We start from the raw sequence: 15,011 nt of genomic DNA, 5'->3' as shown, positions 1-15,011 counted from the left end.
TGATTGCAATTTAACAAATTATATTACTGGTCATTTGTCTGATGAAGGTGACAGTGTAGTCATCGAAATGTCACTGTCAAATCATAAACTGATTAGAATATAACAAATCATATTACTGGTCGTTTGCCTATGGAGGTGACAGTAGTACTATTGACACCGAAACGTTACGCTCAAACCAAACATTGGTTGTTATATACCAAGGTGTATGCAAGTTCATACTAACCATCCTGAAAAACAAGCTTCATTATTTAGAAAATATTAATTTCATAAACAAACATATCAATATCTTATCTCATATATATTACCATTTAAATGGTAAATAAACTGTTACCGATGCATGTTCGTTCTGATCAGTGAGACGGTACTTGTGCTATGCAATATATAGCTTCATGTAAATATTCTGAAACCCCTCCCCTCAATATATAAATCACACACCGTCGCTGTCAGATGTCATAATGCTACGAACTTTGACTTGTTAACAAGCTAGCAAATACGAAGATACACAAAGGGAACATGAGGACTCTGTTGATAATTGGTCTAACTTTGATAGGTAAGGAACTAACTCCCATATAACGTTTTAGTATTGAATCTATTCACTGAACACATAAACGTCATGTAAATGTGTGTGTTTTACCGTGCTCTTTTGTTGTATGATTAAGAACGATAAACGTCAAACTGATGATGTTCATTTTCCAATATGTTCATTAGCCCAATGATTTTGAAGAAAATGGTCGAGAAAATATAAATATATCAGGTAAACTCTAACAAAAGAGCGTTTAATAACAAGCAATCGATCATTTGGTTTTGCATATCAAATTATCACTTAGAAAAATGTCTAGGACCTTAGTATATTAAAACCCCTAGCTCATCATGTAATTATATATATATTTTTATCCCTGACGTCACAAGTAATGGCGAACAAAGCAGCAGAAGCTGGCACGGGAAAACGTCTTGATCCGAAGGAGCCACCAGCCGGATCTAATTCGTCTGTTTCATCCCAAGAAAACTCTTCTGTGACCTACACTAGTAAGTACCTATCTCAAACACCTGTCTACGTAAATTGTGTTTATTAATAGTAGAAAGTGCAGCAATGAAGTCGATCATGTTTGATAAAGTCCGTTTGGATCATCGAGTTAATAATTAAATAAATGATTAAATCAACGAAATTTGACATGAAAACTAATTGAAAACGAATTAGAAGGCTGCTCCCTCATTAGGTGAGTTAAGCCCAAAAAATGTATGTCACAAGAAAAATAATGAACAAAATCTGTCAATAATGTTAAATTTTATTTGTTTGATTCCAAATTGATCATGTAGAGAAAGATGGCGTATATTTTGAGTAAAAGATCACGGGGATCAAATCAGCTAAAATCTTATATTGGGCTTGTAGCAGGCTGGGGGTGAACGGCTACAAGGTTTGTTCAAACGAATGAAATCATGATGATGTGATTTGTTTTAAAATGATGAACATAGTTCGATTTAAAATTCCCGAAGTATGTACTTCAACAATAGAAAATCTGTCTTTTGAGAATAACTTGTTAACATACACGTGAGACATGTTCAATATTAAGGTTTATACGGAATACATTTGACATATTCAATATTGATTTTAGTACGGAACATGTGAGACATATTCAATGTTTAGTTTTAATGGGACACGCAAGAAATAATTCAATGTTTGGATTATTGTGGAGCTAATGGGACATATTCAATGTTTTCGTGTTTATTGAACAGAAGAGACATATCCAGTGTTTAGTTTTTACGGGACACGTAAGAGATAATTCAACGTTTTAGGTTTTATGGAACAGATGAGACATATTCAATGTTTAGGTTTTTTTGACCAGGTGGGACATATTCAATATGTATGTTTTGAAGCAACAGATGGGCCATATTCAATGTTTATGTTTTTATGGAATTCAATGTTTAATGTGAAGCATATTGTGTATAGAGTTTTACTGAAATGCGAGAAATCTGCATTGTGAATGTTTTAGTTGTTTTTTACAATAAAATGAGACATCTTAGATTTTCACAAAACATATGAATATAATATTCCCCTTCCTTGAGGATATAATAGAAATCTCTCCGACCATGTGGGTGATATTCTTGGTTACCTAAACCTAGACCCTCGGTTTATACAACTGAGAATATTAACTTTCGGTTTAGATTTCTCTGTTACATCATCAAGGCAGACCAATGAATTTTACATACCCTGTTATGATAAACATAATATGTTCAAGACAGGTTGAGAAACATACCATGAAGGCTGAGCTGCCCTTGTCTCACTACAAAAGGATGAATATATATATTGTTTTCTGCTATTTTGTTTCTCCTAACTTGGATGCTGCATTAAGACAAAACAATGTGTATCTGACATGTTCAAATTGTCGATGTCACGTCATTGTATTTTTGCTCTGACGTCAGAAATATTCCTATCCAACACCTTATACTCAGGATCCAAAATATTTCAAAGAAAACGCAGGGGGCTAAGTTTCTCAATACTAATTAGTATATCTTTTTTATGATTTGCTCTCGACTTGATGTGGAGTAATGCATTCGCTTTAATGTCAGTGTTCTCTGTTTTAAGGTGGACCGCTGCTAGTGACAGTTCTAGGCCTTGTGCCTTACATGTTGGTGTTCGGAGAACGCCTTTTGTAACCTGGCTGTGACCACATCTGGCATTCTGAAAGCAGTCCCGCAATTATATCAATTCTGCGTTACATCAACAAATATCAGTGATGAATTGGTTCAGGGTTCGACCCCTAACATTTTGTTGTACATGAACAAATATGCCGAATATTCCATGAATAGTTCAAAGCAATGACAAGAGATATGTTTTTAACTTGACTACGTACTTCATGGAATATACGAATTCAGAAGATGTTTTCAATAAACGCAATGATCATATCAAACATTAAATATACACCAGCACTTATTTCAATATTAGTTGTATTCCTACTTTTAATTTTTGTTTTCTCTATACAATTTACATTGTACGAAGTTTTCCATTGGATAATTAGATGTAAATACAAGCATTAAATTTAGTTCAACAATATGATGAATGCTAAAGTCATTGCAATGGAACTTTGATGTGACTGCACAATTAAATGAATTCATGTGTTTAACACGGGGCAATAAAACGTTGAACTTAACTAAGATAGTTTTATTATGATTTTTGTCAACAAACTTACCATTTTATCACGGCACATATCAATGCTCATACCAAGTATTAGATCATAAATCACCAAAAATCAAATAAATTGATTATTTAATACATTGTATATAGAATGGAAAACAGTCCTGTGTGTAAAATTTGATTTAAATGGGAAATATGCTAAAAGCATCTTTCATGTTAAAATTTTAAAATAAATTTTTTATAATTAATTTTCAAATTATGCAAATCTGCATTTAAATAGTTGGTTCTCAAAAATTTATTACCATTCTTAACATTAAATACCAGCTGATAATTATATACAGCCTTTTTTGAGATGCACCACGAGCATATTCCTGAACGCTGTATCTTCTGGTTTCTCTGTAAATGCTAGGTCAAACATAGTAGCACGGTTTAGACGAAACACGTGTGATTGAAGTTACTTTGAAATCCCAAAATGAAAATTATGAACTTTATTAATAACCGGGGCTATTAAACCTTCCCCCTTTCAACCAAGATTTTGATATTTTTTTTCGACCTAATTTCAGTTTCCTACATCTCCGGCTATGCATCAATGACACACACAACTAAATAGTTTACTATAAGTTATTACTAGTCATCCCTTCATTCGCTCGTTTGAAAGATCAAATTAAAATTTGAAGTTTTTTTTAAATCGGATAAATGTTGTATGGGTTTAATGGCATATAAGAGCACATGGCTCCTCTAAAGACAGTAAACCTGATATTTTCCGTGAACTGGACAAACCTCACCTGGGGAATTCCCACCTTTTTACACTTCGAATCCTACGTCGTTCTATTTTCAGTAGGAGTGTATATTTTTGATTTTCCAAATATCAAGACCCTACTCTTTATTCTCGTATATAGAAAGTACCCATTTCATATGTTATTTACTCAGGGAAACAGCTACAAACCAAAGAAACACATTTTCAGGGACTTGGTTCAGGGGAAACACCAGCTGGTTGGCTGATTTAGTTGTGTGAGTCCACAACACGTTAGGCATTCTAATTAGCATCACCGGCGAATTTTAGACAGAAGAAACAGCTCTACTATTTCTGATGTCGAGCTGATTTTGTAATTTCCTGTGTGTCTTAAGTACAAATATGCAATTGTGCTTCTGAAATCGTGGCCATATTCCAAATCGGAAGAATGTATTCAGATTGAGTGTCTGTTTTACGACCCTGAATTTATAGATAGACAAAAGGGCGCTTTATGATTGCTGAGACATCGCGTTTTGATGTTATGCAGATCTTTATTTACTTTTATTTTGCACAAGGTCAAACAGGTTCACTTGATTTGTCATCAAATAGTTGCATCAGAAAGTAACTGTTTCCAAAACACGCTGAGATGTTTTGGTTTTTACCTTGCGAACCAGATGCTGCAACCTAACGTTTGCTTGTGTTATATATTGTGTCTATTACTATTAAAACAAAAAGACAATTTCAAAGCACGATACGGCAACATAAGAAGACCAGAAGCATGGTAGGAGAAAGATTCTTAAGACAGCAAATTTATACTTTTCTCAGCTTTCCTGGCCTTGCGGTAGGAGAAAGACTCAGAAAAGCAAATTTACCTCTTTTTAACAGCTTCTTTGACTTGGGTAAGGAAAAAGACTCTCAAGACAGGAAATTTACTTTTTTTTTTGCTTCAAGCTGTTTGCCGAATGCTTACTAAAAAGACTCTTAAGACAGCAAATTTACTCTTTTCTCCGCATTCTTTGCCTTGCGGTAGGTAAAATGCTCTTTCTAGAGAAAATACATTGTATATAGACATAAGAACAAAACAAAACATAAAACAAAGGACAGAATGTCAGGAAACAAGGAAAATATTTAATAAAAACACGGATTTGTAGATTCAGTTGCTGCTTGTGTAAAATAGGTGTTTATGATTTATATCTGGTCAACAGAGAGGAGATTTGAAAGTTGATAAGTTCAAAGTTGATGCTTGAGAAATCCCTGGTGTTGTCCTATTTCTTTGACTGTCAGCAGTGGCCTGAAACGAACAAATAGACCATGGTTAAAACGACTACATACTCATGTTTATCTAAGTAATATATTCTTAATACAAAACCTCGAAATAATTACGCCAGAATAATTTGATCTTGCCTGTGACAAGCCTATATGTTCGTTAGCTTGAAATGTTTTTGTTATCAGATCATAACGTAAGAAAATATTGTCCCCGTATGTAACGTCGCTTCTGATTGACTGATACAAAACCAATTGCTTAGCAGTTTATGTTCGTTCTGATCAGTGAGACAGTACTGGTGCTATGCAACATAGCTGCATGTAAATATTCTGAAACCCCTTCCCTCAATATATAAATCACACACCGTCGCTGTCAGATGTCAGAGTGTTACGAACTGTGACTTGTTATTGAGTTAGCAAATCCGAAGATGCGCAAAGGGGACATGAGGACTCTGTTAATAATGGGTGTAACTATGATAGGTAAGGAACTTACTTCGATATTTCCTTTTATTATTGAATATATTCACTGAACAAATAAACGTCATGTGAATGTTTGTGTTTTACCGTGCTCTCATGCTTTACGATTAAGAATGACAAGCGTCAAACTGATGATGTTAATTTTCCAATATGTTCATTGTCCAAATGTTTATGAAGAAAGTGGTCGAGAAAATATAAATATGTTCGGTAAACTCTAACAAAAGAGCGTTTGATAATAAGCAAACCATCATTTAGTTTTGCATGCAAGATTATCACTCAGAAACATGTCTACGAGCTTAGTATATTTAGACCCCTAGCTCATAGATTCTATATATTTTTATCCCTGACGTCACAAGTAATGGCGAACAAAGCAGCTGAAGCTGGCAGCTTGTTAGCACCTCCTGTTCCGACAGAGCCACCAGCCGGATCTAATTCGTCTCTTTCATCTCAAGAAAACTCTTCTGTGACCTACACTAGTAAGTACCTATCTCAAATACCTGTCTACGTAAATTGTGTGTATAAATAGTAGAAAGCGCAGCAATTAAGTCGATCATGTTTGATAAAGTCCGTTTGGATCATCGAGTTGATCAATAAATAAATGATTAAATAAAAGAAATGTGACAGGAAAACTAATTAATAACGAATTGGAAGGCTGCTCCCTCACGAGGTGAGTTAAACCCAAAAGTGTATGTCACAAGAAAAATCATGAACAAAATCTGTCAATAATATTAAATTATATTTGTTCGATTCCAAATTGATCATGTAGAGAAAGATGGCGTATATTTTGAGTAAAAGATCACGGGGATCAAATCAGCTAAAATCTTATATTGGGCTTGTAGCAGGCTGAGGTGAACGGCTACAAGGTTTGTTCAAACGAATGAAATCATGATGATGTGATTTTTTTAAAATGATGAACATAGTTCGATTTAAAATTCCCGAAGTATGTACTTCAACAATAGAAAATCTGTCTTTTGAGAATAACTTGTTTACGGACACGTGAGACATGTTCAATATTAAGGTTTATACAGAATACATTTGACATATTCAATATTGAATTTAGTACGGAACATGTGAGACATATTCAATGTTTAGTTTTAATGGGACACGCAATAGATAATTCAATGTTTAGATTATTCTGGAGCTAATGGGACATATTCAATGTTTTCGTTTTTATTGAACAGAAGAGACATATTCAATGTTCAGTTTTTACGGGACACCTAAGAGATAATTCAACGTTTTAGGTTTTATGGAACAGATGAGACATATTCAATGTTTAGTTTTTTTTGACCAGGTGGGACATATTCAATATTTATGTTTTGAAGCAACAGATGGGCCATATTCAATGTTTATGTTTTTACGGAATTCAATGTTTAATATGAAGCATATTGTGTATAGAGTATTACTGAAATGCGAGAAATCGGCATTGTGAATGTTTTAGTTGATTTTTACGATAAAATGAGACATCTTAGATTCTCACAAAACATATGAATATAATATTCCCCTTCCTTGAGGATATGATAGAAAACTCTCCGACCATGTGGGTGATATTCTTGGTTACCTAAACCTAGACCCTCGGTTTATACAACTGAGAATATTAACTTTCGGTTGAGATTTCTCTGTTACATCATCAAGGCAGACCAATGAATTTTACATACCCTGTTATGATAAACATAATATGTTCAAGACAGGTTGAGAAACATACCATGAAGGCTGAGCTGCCCTTGTCTCACTACAAAAGGATGAATATATATATATTGTTTCTGCTATTTTGTTTCTCCTAACTTGGATGCTGCATTAAGACAAAACAATGTGTATCTGACATGTTCAAATTGTCGATGTCACGTCATTGTATTTTTGCTCTGACGTCAGAAATATTCCTATCCAACACCTTATCCTCAGGATCCACAATATTTCAAAGAAAACGCAGGTGGCTAAGTTTCTCAATACTGATTAGTATATCTTTTTTTATGATTTGCTCTCGGCTTGATGTGGAGTAATGCATTCGCTTTAATGTCAGTGTTCTCTGTTTTAAGGTGGACCGCTGCTAGTGACAGTTCTAGGCCTTGTGCCTTACATGTTGGTGTTCGGAGAACGCCTTTTGTAACCTGGCTGTGACCACATCTGGCATTCTGAAAGCAGTCCCACAATTATATCAATTCTGCGTTACATCAACAAATATCAGTGATGAATTGGTTCAGGGTTCGACCCCTAACATTTTCATACTTAGCTGATTATCATTTTTAAGGGTTTACATTTCGAAGAATTATAATGAAGGTATGTTGTACATGAACAAATATGCCGAATATTCCATGAATAGTTCAAAGCAATGACAAGAGATATGTTTTTAACTTGACTATGTACTTCATGGATATACGAATTCAGAAGATGTTTTCAATAAACGCAATGATCATATCAAACATTAAATATACACCAGCACTTATTTCAATATTAGTTGTATTCCTACTTTTAATTTTTGTTTCCTCTATACAATTTACATTGTACGAAGTTTTCCATTTAGTAATTAGATGTAAATACAAGCATTAAATTGAGTTCAACAATATGATGAATGCTAAAGTCATTGCAACGGAACTTTGATGTGACTGCACAATTAAATGAATTCATGTGTTTGACAAGGGGCAATAAAACGTTGAACTTAACTAAGATAGTTTTATTATGATTTTTGTCAACAAACTTACCATTTTATCACGGCACATATCAATGCTCATACCAAGTATTAGATCATAAATCACCAAAAATCAAATAAATTGATTATTTAATACATTGTTTATAGAATGGAAAACAGTCCTGTGTGTAAAATTTGGTATTTAAATGGGAAATATGCTAAAAGCATCTTTCATGTTAAAATTTTAAAATAAATTTTTTATAATTAATTTTCAAATTATGCAAATCTGCATTTAAATAGTTAGTTCTCAAAAACTTATTACCATTCTTAACATTAAATACCAGCTGATAATTATATACAGCCTTTGTTGAGATGCACCACGAGCATATTCCTGAAAACTGTATCTTCTGGTTTCTCTGTAAATGCTAGGTCAAACATAGTAGCACGGTTTAGACGAAATACGTGTGATTGAAGTTACTTTGAAATCCCAAAATGAAAATTATGAACTTTATTAATAACCGGGGCTATTAAACCTTTCCCCTTTCAACCAAGATTTTGATATTTTTTTCGACCTAATTTCAGTTTCCTACATCTCCGGCTATGCATCAATGACACACACAACTAAATAGTTTACTATAAGTTATTACTAGTCATCCCTTCATTCGCTCGTTTGAAAGATCAAATTAAAATTTGAAGTTTTTTTTAAATCGGATAAATGTTGTATGGGTTTAATGGCATATAAGAGCACATGGCTCCTCTAAAGACAGTAAACCTGATATTTTCCGTGAACTGGACAAACCTCACCTGGGGAATTCCCACCTTTTTACACTTCGAATCCTACGTCGTTCTATTTTCAGTAGGAGTGTATATTTTTGATTTTCCAAATATCAAGACCCTACTCTTTATTCTCGTATATAGAAAGTACCCATTTCATATGTTATTTACTCAGGGAAACAGCTACAAACCAAAGAAACACATTTTCAGGGACTTGGTTCAGGGGAAACACCAGCTGGTTGGCTGATTTAGGTGTGTGAGTCCACAACACGTTCGGCATTCTAATTAGCATCACCGGCGAATTTTAGACAGAAGAAACAGCTCTACTATTTCTGATGTCGAGCTGATTTTGTAATTTCCTGTGTGTCTTAAGTACAAATATGCAATTGTGCTTCTGAAATCGTGGCCATATTTCAAATCGGAAGAATGTATTCAGATTGAGTGTCTGTTTTACGACCCTGAATTTATAGATAGACAAAAGGGCGCTTTGTGATTGCTGAGACATCGCGTTTTGATGTTATGCCGATCTTTATTTACTTTTATTTTGCACAAGGTCAAACAGGTTCACTTGATTTGTCATCAAATAGTTGCATCAGAAAGTAACTGTTTCCAAAACACGCTGAGATGTTTTGGTTTTTACCTTGCGAACCAGATGCTGCAACCTAACGTTGCTGGTGTTGTCCTATTTCTTTGACTGTCAGCAGTGGCCTGAAACGAACAAATAGACCATGGTTAAAACGACTACATACTCATGTTTATCTAAGTAATATATTCTTAATACAAAACCTCGAAATAATTACGCCAGAATAATTTGATCTTGCCTGTGACAAGCCTATATGTTCGTTAGCTTGAAATGTTTTTGTTATCAGATCATAACGTAAGAAAATATTGTCCCCGTATGTAACGTCGCTTCTGATTGACTGATACAAAACCAATTGCTTAGCAGTTTATTAAGAATTTAACAATGGAATGGTAGGTATTTAATGCTTAACTCCAAACATCAATCAACAATACTTACCTTTAAGATTGTTATGACATATATATATTTATTTACCATAATGAACAAGTATGCAACTGTTAAATTACCTATCATAACTGCACAACATTCCTAGGATATTAAATGATTTTATATAGCATTCTATGCACGGAGGTTTTTGGAGTTTTTGCTAATGCTAGTTTTTTAATATTATATCAAATAAAAACAAATTTAAGATAATCTTTATCACATTACAAAAAAAACATACATTTTGACAGATTTAAGTAATTAAAATGAGGACTTTATGAAACAGAAACAGCAATTTTTGTGTCATTGTCAATTTAAACAGTAACGTCATTGTCCTTATTATGATGTCACAATCGTTTCTTATTTCAAAAACGCCCCTGGGTACATATGCAAACATAAAACATGCGCAATGGACATCGGACAAGTTATGTGATAAAAAATATCGTCCGTGATGTTAAAAATAGTTAATGAATTATTTCAATCAGAAAAATAATTAGCTCATTCTTAATACATGCATTTTAATATATACGTCATTTGAGATAAGACTCCACCTTCTTCAAAGTTAGTTAGCAGTGTATCGCCGCAAATTAAACGGTCAACAAATAATAGCCGGGAAACCTAATCTACTACCTAAACAACACACATGACAACTAATATAGTACACAAACAATACACAGGGACAACTAATATAGTACACAAACAATACACAGGGACAACTAATATAGTACACAAACAACACACAGGGACAACTAATATAGTACACAAACAACACACATGGACAACTAATATAGTACACAGACAACACACAGGGACAACTAATACAGTACACAAACAACACACAGGGACAACTAATATAGTACACATACAACACACATGGACAACTAATATAGTACACAAACAACACACATGGACAACTAATATAGTACACAAACAACACACATGGACAACTAATATAGTACACAAACAGCACATAGGGACAAAGACTATAGTACACAAACAACACACATGGACAACTAATATAGTACACAAACATCACACAGGGATAACTAATATAGTTCACAAACAATACACAGAGAGAACTAATACAGTACACAAACAACACACAGGGACAACTAATATAGTACACAGACAACACACAGGGACAACTAATATAGTACACAGACAACACACAGGGACAACTAATATAGTACACAGACAACACACAGGGACAACTAATATAGTACACAAACATCACACAGGGACAACTAATATAGTACACAGACAACACACAGGGACAACTAATATAGTACACAAACAACACACAGGGACAACTAATATAGTACACAAAAACACGCAGGAACAACTAATATAGTACACAAAAACACGCAGGAACAACTAATATAGATTCGTCAGTGAGACTAATGACACCATACAGCTCTTATGTCATCGTTAGTGATGCTGGTTTCATTGTACAACTGTTGCCAGAGACATCATACAAATGTTTCGTCCTTCTTTGACTCGTCGGTGATGCTAGAGAACAGCAATTTAGAAGTTCAGAAGGCAAGTTTCGAAGTTCAATCCTAAGGGAAAGGTTGATAAATGTTGTTATTTTGAATGTTTGATTGATGTTATGTTAGATGTTTGATATGTAGTAGGACTGCGCCTATACTGCACACCTATACCCAGGTTCTGTTTGGGGTTCCGTGTAGTAATAAGTAACGCACGAATAACATTCAATATCTTATTACAGTGAGAAAGAGTCGACAAGATACAATAATAAACGAGTACACAGCCCCTAGCACACCGCACCGCCTATCGAGGGGATAACGTTACCGGTATAAACGAGACACACACATAGGTCAGCCAGCATGGCTTCGCCAGGACAGTACAGTGCATACATTAGAAGGCAACACCCACCTTACACACAGACCAGTCAAGAGGAGAAAGAAAATGAGTCGTATCAAGTCTGGGAGCTACTATACAGACTGAAGTTATGACAGAAGACATTACGTTATATTACTAAAGTATCCAATCAGATACCGAAATCGAGATAGCCAATGAGGAGACAGTTTACAGGAGAGGTTCGGAATGGAAAGTGAAAGTAGAAAGAAAGCATGACAGGTCCGTCCCTAACGATAGCCGAAAACAGTTAATACAAAAGAACATAGAAAGGTAATTCATATAAATGTTATGATCTTGCATTCAAATACAATTACTTACACTCAACTTCATACATAGGAGGCGCACACACTCCACCACGGCTGGGTCTGACATACAAAATACACCAACTTCCACATATATATGTAAATGATAAGAAAATACGTAAGCATTTCTCTTCTGAGCCGTAATGTACCAGCCATGCAGAGTAGGGGTAAACCTCAGGGACAAAGGTCTACCATCAGAACTTACTGCACATCATTACAATGTCTGATTGGGATAAATGATTGCATTATGATAAGAATTATAACTCACAACAATACATTCTAGGGGAGACAACTCTAATAAGTCTCCCAGGTCTAAATATCTCCAAATGATTATATGTTTCTAATATATGACCTATCTGAGATTAAGACACATCAATTCTTTGAACAAAACTCAGCTATTTTGTTGCAATAAATGTGACATTTGGTTGATATTATCTTACTTCGTTGGCATTTAAAAGATACGCGTAATCTTATTTGATTAAAGCCCCCTTCCTTAAAGAGATGAAGTTATCAACGGTGTAATTTAGATACATATTGTTGATTTGACTATTTACTCATTACATATTTGATCGTTGAACATCAATGCTCAGTACTATTATTTCACAAAGAAACTGAAAACCTGATTAACTCATTACCGATTGTGCATAATGTCATGATGATCTACATTTTTATTGTAATGTCATAATTGTTCAATTCTTTTATTGCTATGTCAAAATTGATCAACGATTTTTTTATTGTCATAAATAATCAACCGTTGGGGCGTAATGTCCTAATTGATCCACTCATTGAGTGTGATGTCATGAATGATTGAACGTGATGTCATGAATGATGAATTCTTTGAGTGTGATGTCATGAACGATCAATTCTTTTAAGTGTGATGCTATGAATGATCAATTACATACTACATCGCCGACGGACGGTAATTCAACATTTCTTATTCTCTTACCCTGGACAGGGAAATCCAGAATTTTACCGGTATGAGATTGTTTTATCTTACCCTTGGGTTGAGACAAGTTACACAATACCATGACGTCATGACGACAATACAATGACATCACGTTGACAATTGTATCACTCCACGTCAACATTGCCTTGCATTACACAAATGATAACATTCGTTAAAGCATGTTGATTATTAAGTTTCTGTTACCAGTAACACTCGGTAGATAACACTACACGGAGCTGCAATAAGGATTTATTGTATTTCATTATTTAATTACTTCTCTTTATAATTTAGCTGTGCTATTATCCCTATTCGATGACTCTATGGTGTCTTTAATCCAATCAGACTGCAATTATTTTTTCTTCGGTGCAATTCTAAACGCTTTTAAATTCAGTGTTTCCCAAATGCATTATCAAGTTAATCAATAATTCATGTTGTAGTTTTGCATGTAGGAATCCAATCAAATCTAATACAGAGCAAAACACTTACAAATTTTACTTCTTAAATATGTTAAAAAAAATATTCGTGACTTATTATCAAGATATAGCACTGATATTGTAAATACAACCAAAGAATTCAAAAGCATGCGATACGCCTTATTATTATTTGTTAAGGTGCGTTATGACAGTGTATGGCAACTTAAATTCAATATTATAAAATTGATGAAGTTGATTATATTATATTTGTTTTGCCATCCTTCCCCTTCTATATTTAAACAATTGAGAGAGAGAGAGAGAGAGAGAGAGAGAGAGAGAGAGAGAGAGAGACACACAGACAGACAGAGACAGACAGAGACAGACAGACAGAGAGACAGAGAGAGAGAGAGGGGGGGGGAGAGACAGAGAGACAGAGAGAGACAGAGAGAGAGAGCGAGAGAGATAGAGAGACAGAGAGAGAGAGAGAGAGAGAGAGAGAGAGAGAGAGAGAGAGAGAGAGAGAGAGAGAGAGGGAGGGAGAGAGAGAGAGAATTAAGGTAAACTAAAAGAGAAATCACAAGTATATTAATCATTTTGAGTCACTGATTAATTGATAAGCACAGTCAAGAATAATCAGAGTATCTTGGAATGGAGAGAACGACTTCCACATTTGGGAAGTTTGATAGTATATAGTAAAACAAAAAGATTTCTAAAGCATTTGAATGAACGGTACAGGAAATATAAGCACATTTCAATACAAATTTATAGTAAGATTCAGGAAGATACAGCTAGGTACAGTGAGTCAAAAATAAACTGCACCATACAACTTTTTTCATCTTTCGAGGGCTCGCCAATGATGCAAAGGGTCTAAAGTATGGTGTTCCGTTAGGGCCAAATTTCCAATACTGTAAAAGTGGAAATATTCGCGGCGTGGAAATGTTCGCTTATTTCGCGATAATTAAATCTCCGCGAAAATATCCACACGCGAATATAATAACACGTGAAAATATTGACACGCGAATATTTCAACCAAATAAACTAAATACACTAATAGCCTAGACGCAAGTTCCTGGTAGTAAACCATGTCGTCCGTGATGTGTAAGCGTTGTCATGGTCGGTCATTTGTCTGAGACATGGCCATACAAATTTGAGTAATTAGTAAGATAATAGTATTTCATCTAATTTAATGTTGATTGTGTTCCGTTAGGGCCAAATTTCCAATACTAGTATCGCTCCCTCGCTCCTTCGACCTAAACGCAAAGGAGTGAGGGGGGAGAGATGGCGAAGGAGCGAAGAAGCGTCGGAGCATAGGAGCGAAGAAGCGAAAGAGCGAAAATACGATGGCAGAGGAGCGAAAACATGATGGCGAAGGAGCGATAAATCTTCTATCCTTCGCTCCTTCGCTCCTTCGATCCTTCACCGCCGTGTTTTCCCTCCTTCGCCATCGCGTTTTCGCTCTCGTT

At 34.7% G+C, this 15,011-nt stretch overlaps 1 protein-coding gene and 1 long non-coding RNA gene across 4 annotated transcripts in view; one reads left to right on the top strand and one right to left on the bottom strand.

Annotated features, from left to right (window-relative positions):
* Positions 1 to 15,011, bottom strand: part of LOC117345240 — a 68,651-nt gene that overhangs the window by 1,535 nt on the left and 52,105 nt on the right. The window lies entirely within an intron of this gene.
* On the top strand, positions 427 to 3,149 carry LOC117345242. 2 transcript variants are annotated; one of them, XR_004536383.1, is made up of 3 exons: positions 427 to 550; positions 910 to 1,026; positions 2,585 to 3,149. It is a non-coding gene; the product is annotated as an uncharacterized LOC117345242 (long non-coding RNA). The 2 variants fall into 2 exon arrangements; XR_004536384.1 differs by lacking the exon at positions 427 to 550 and adding an exon at positions 740 to 754.

The sequence above is a fragment of the Pecten maximus genome, chromosome 16 (assembly GCF_902652985.1).
Source record: "Pecten maximus chromosome 16, xPecMax1.1, whole genome shotgun sequence".
Lineage (NCBI taxonomy): Eukaryota > Metazoa > Mollusca > Bivalvia > Pectinida > Pectinidae > Pecten > Pecten maximus.
Note: the sequence above shows the minus strand (reverse complement) of the source record. Positions and strands in the feature narration are given on the sequence as shown.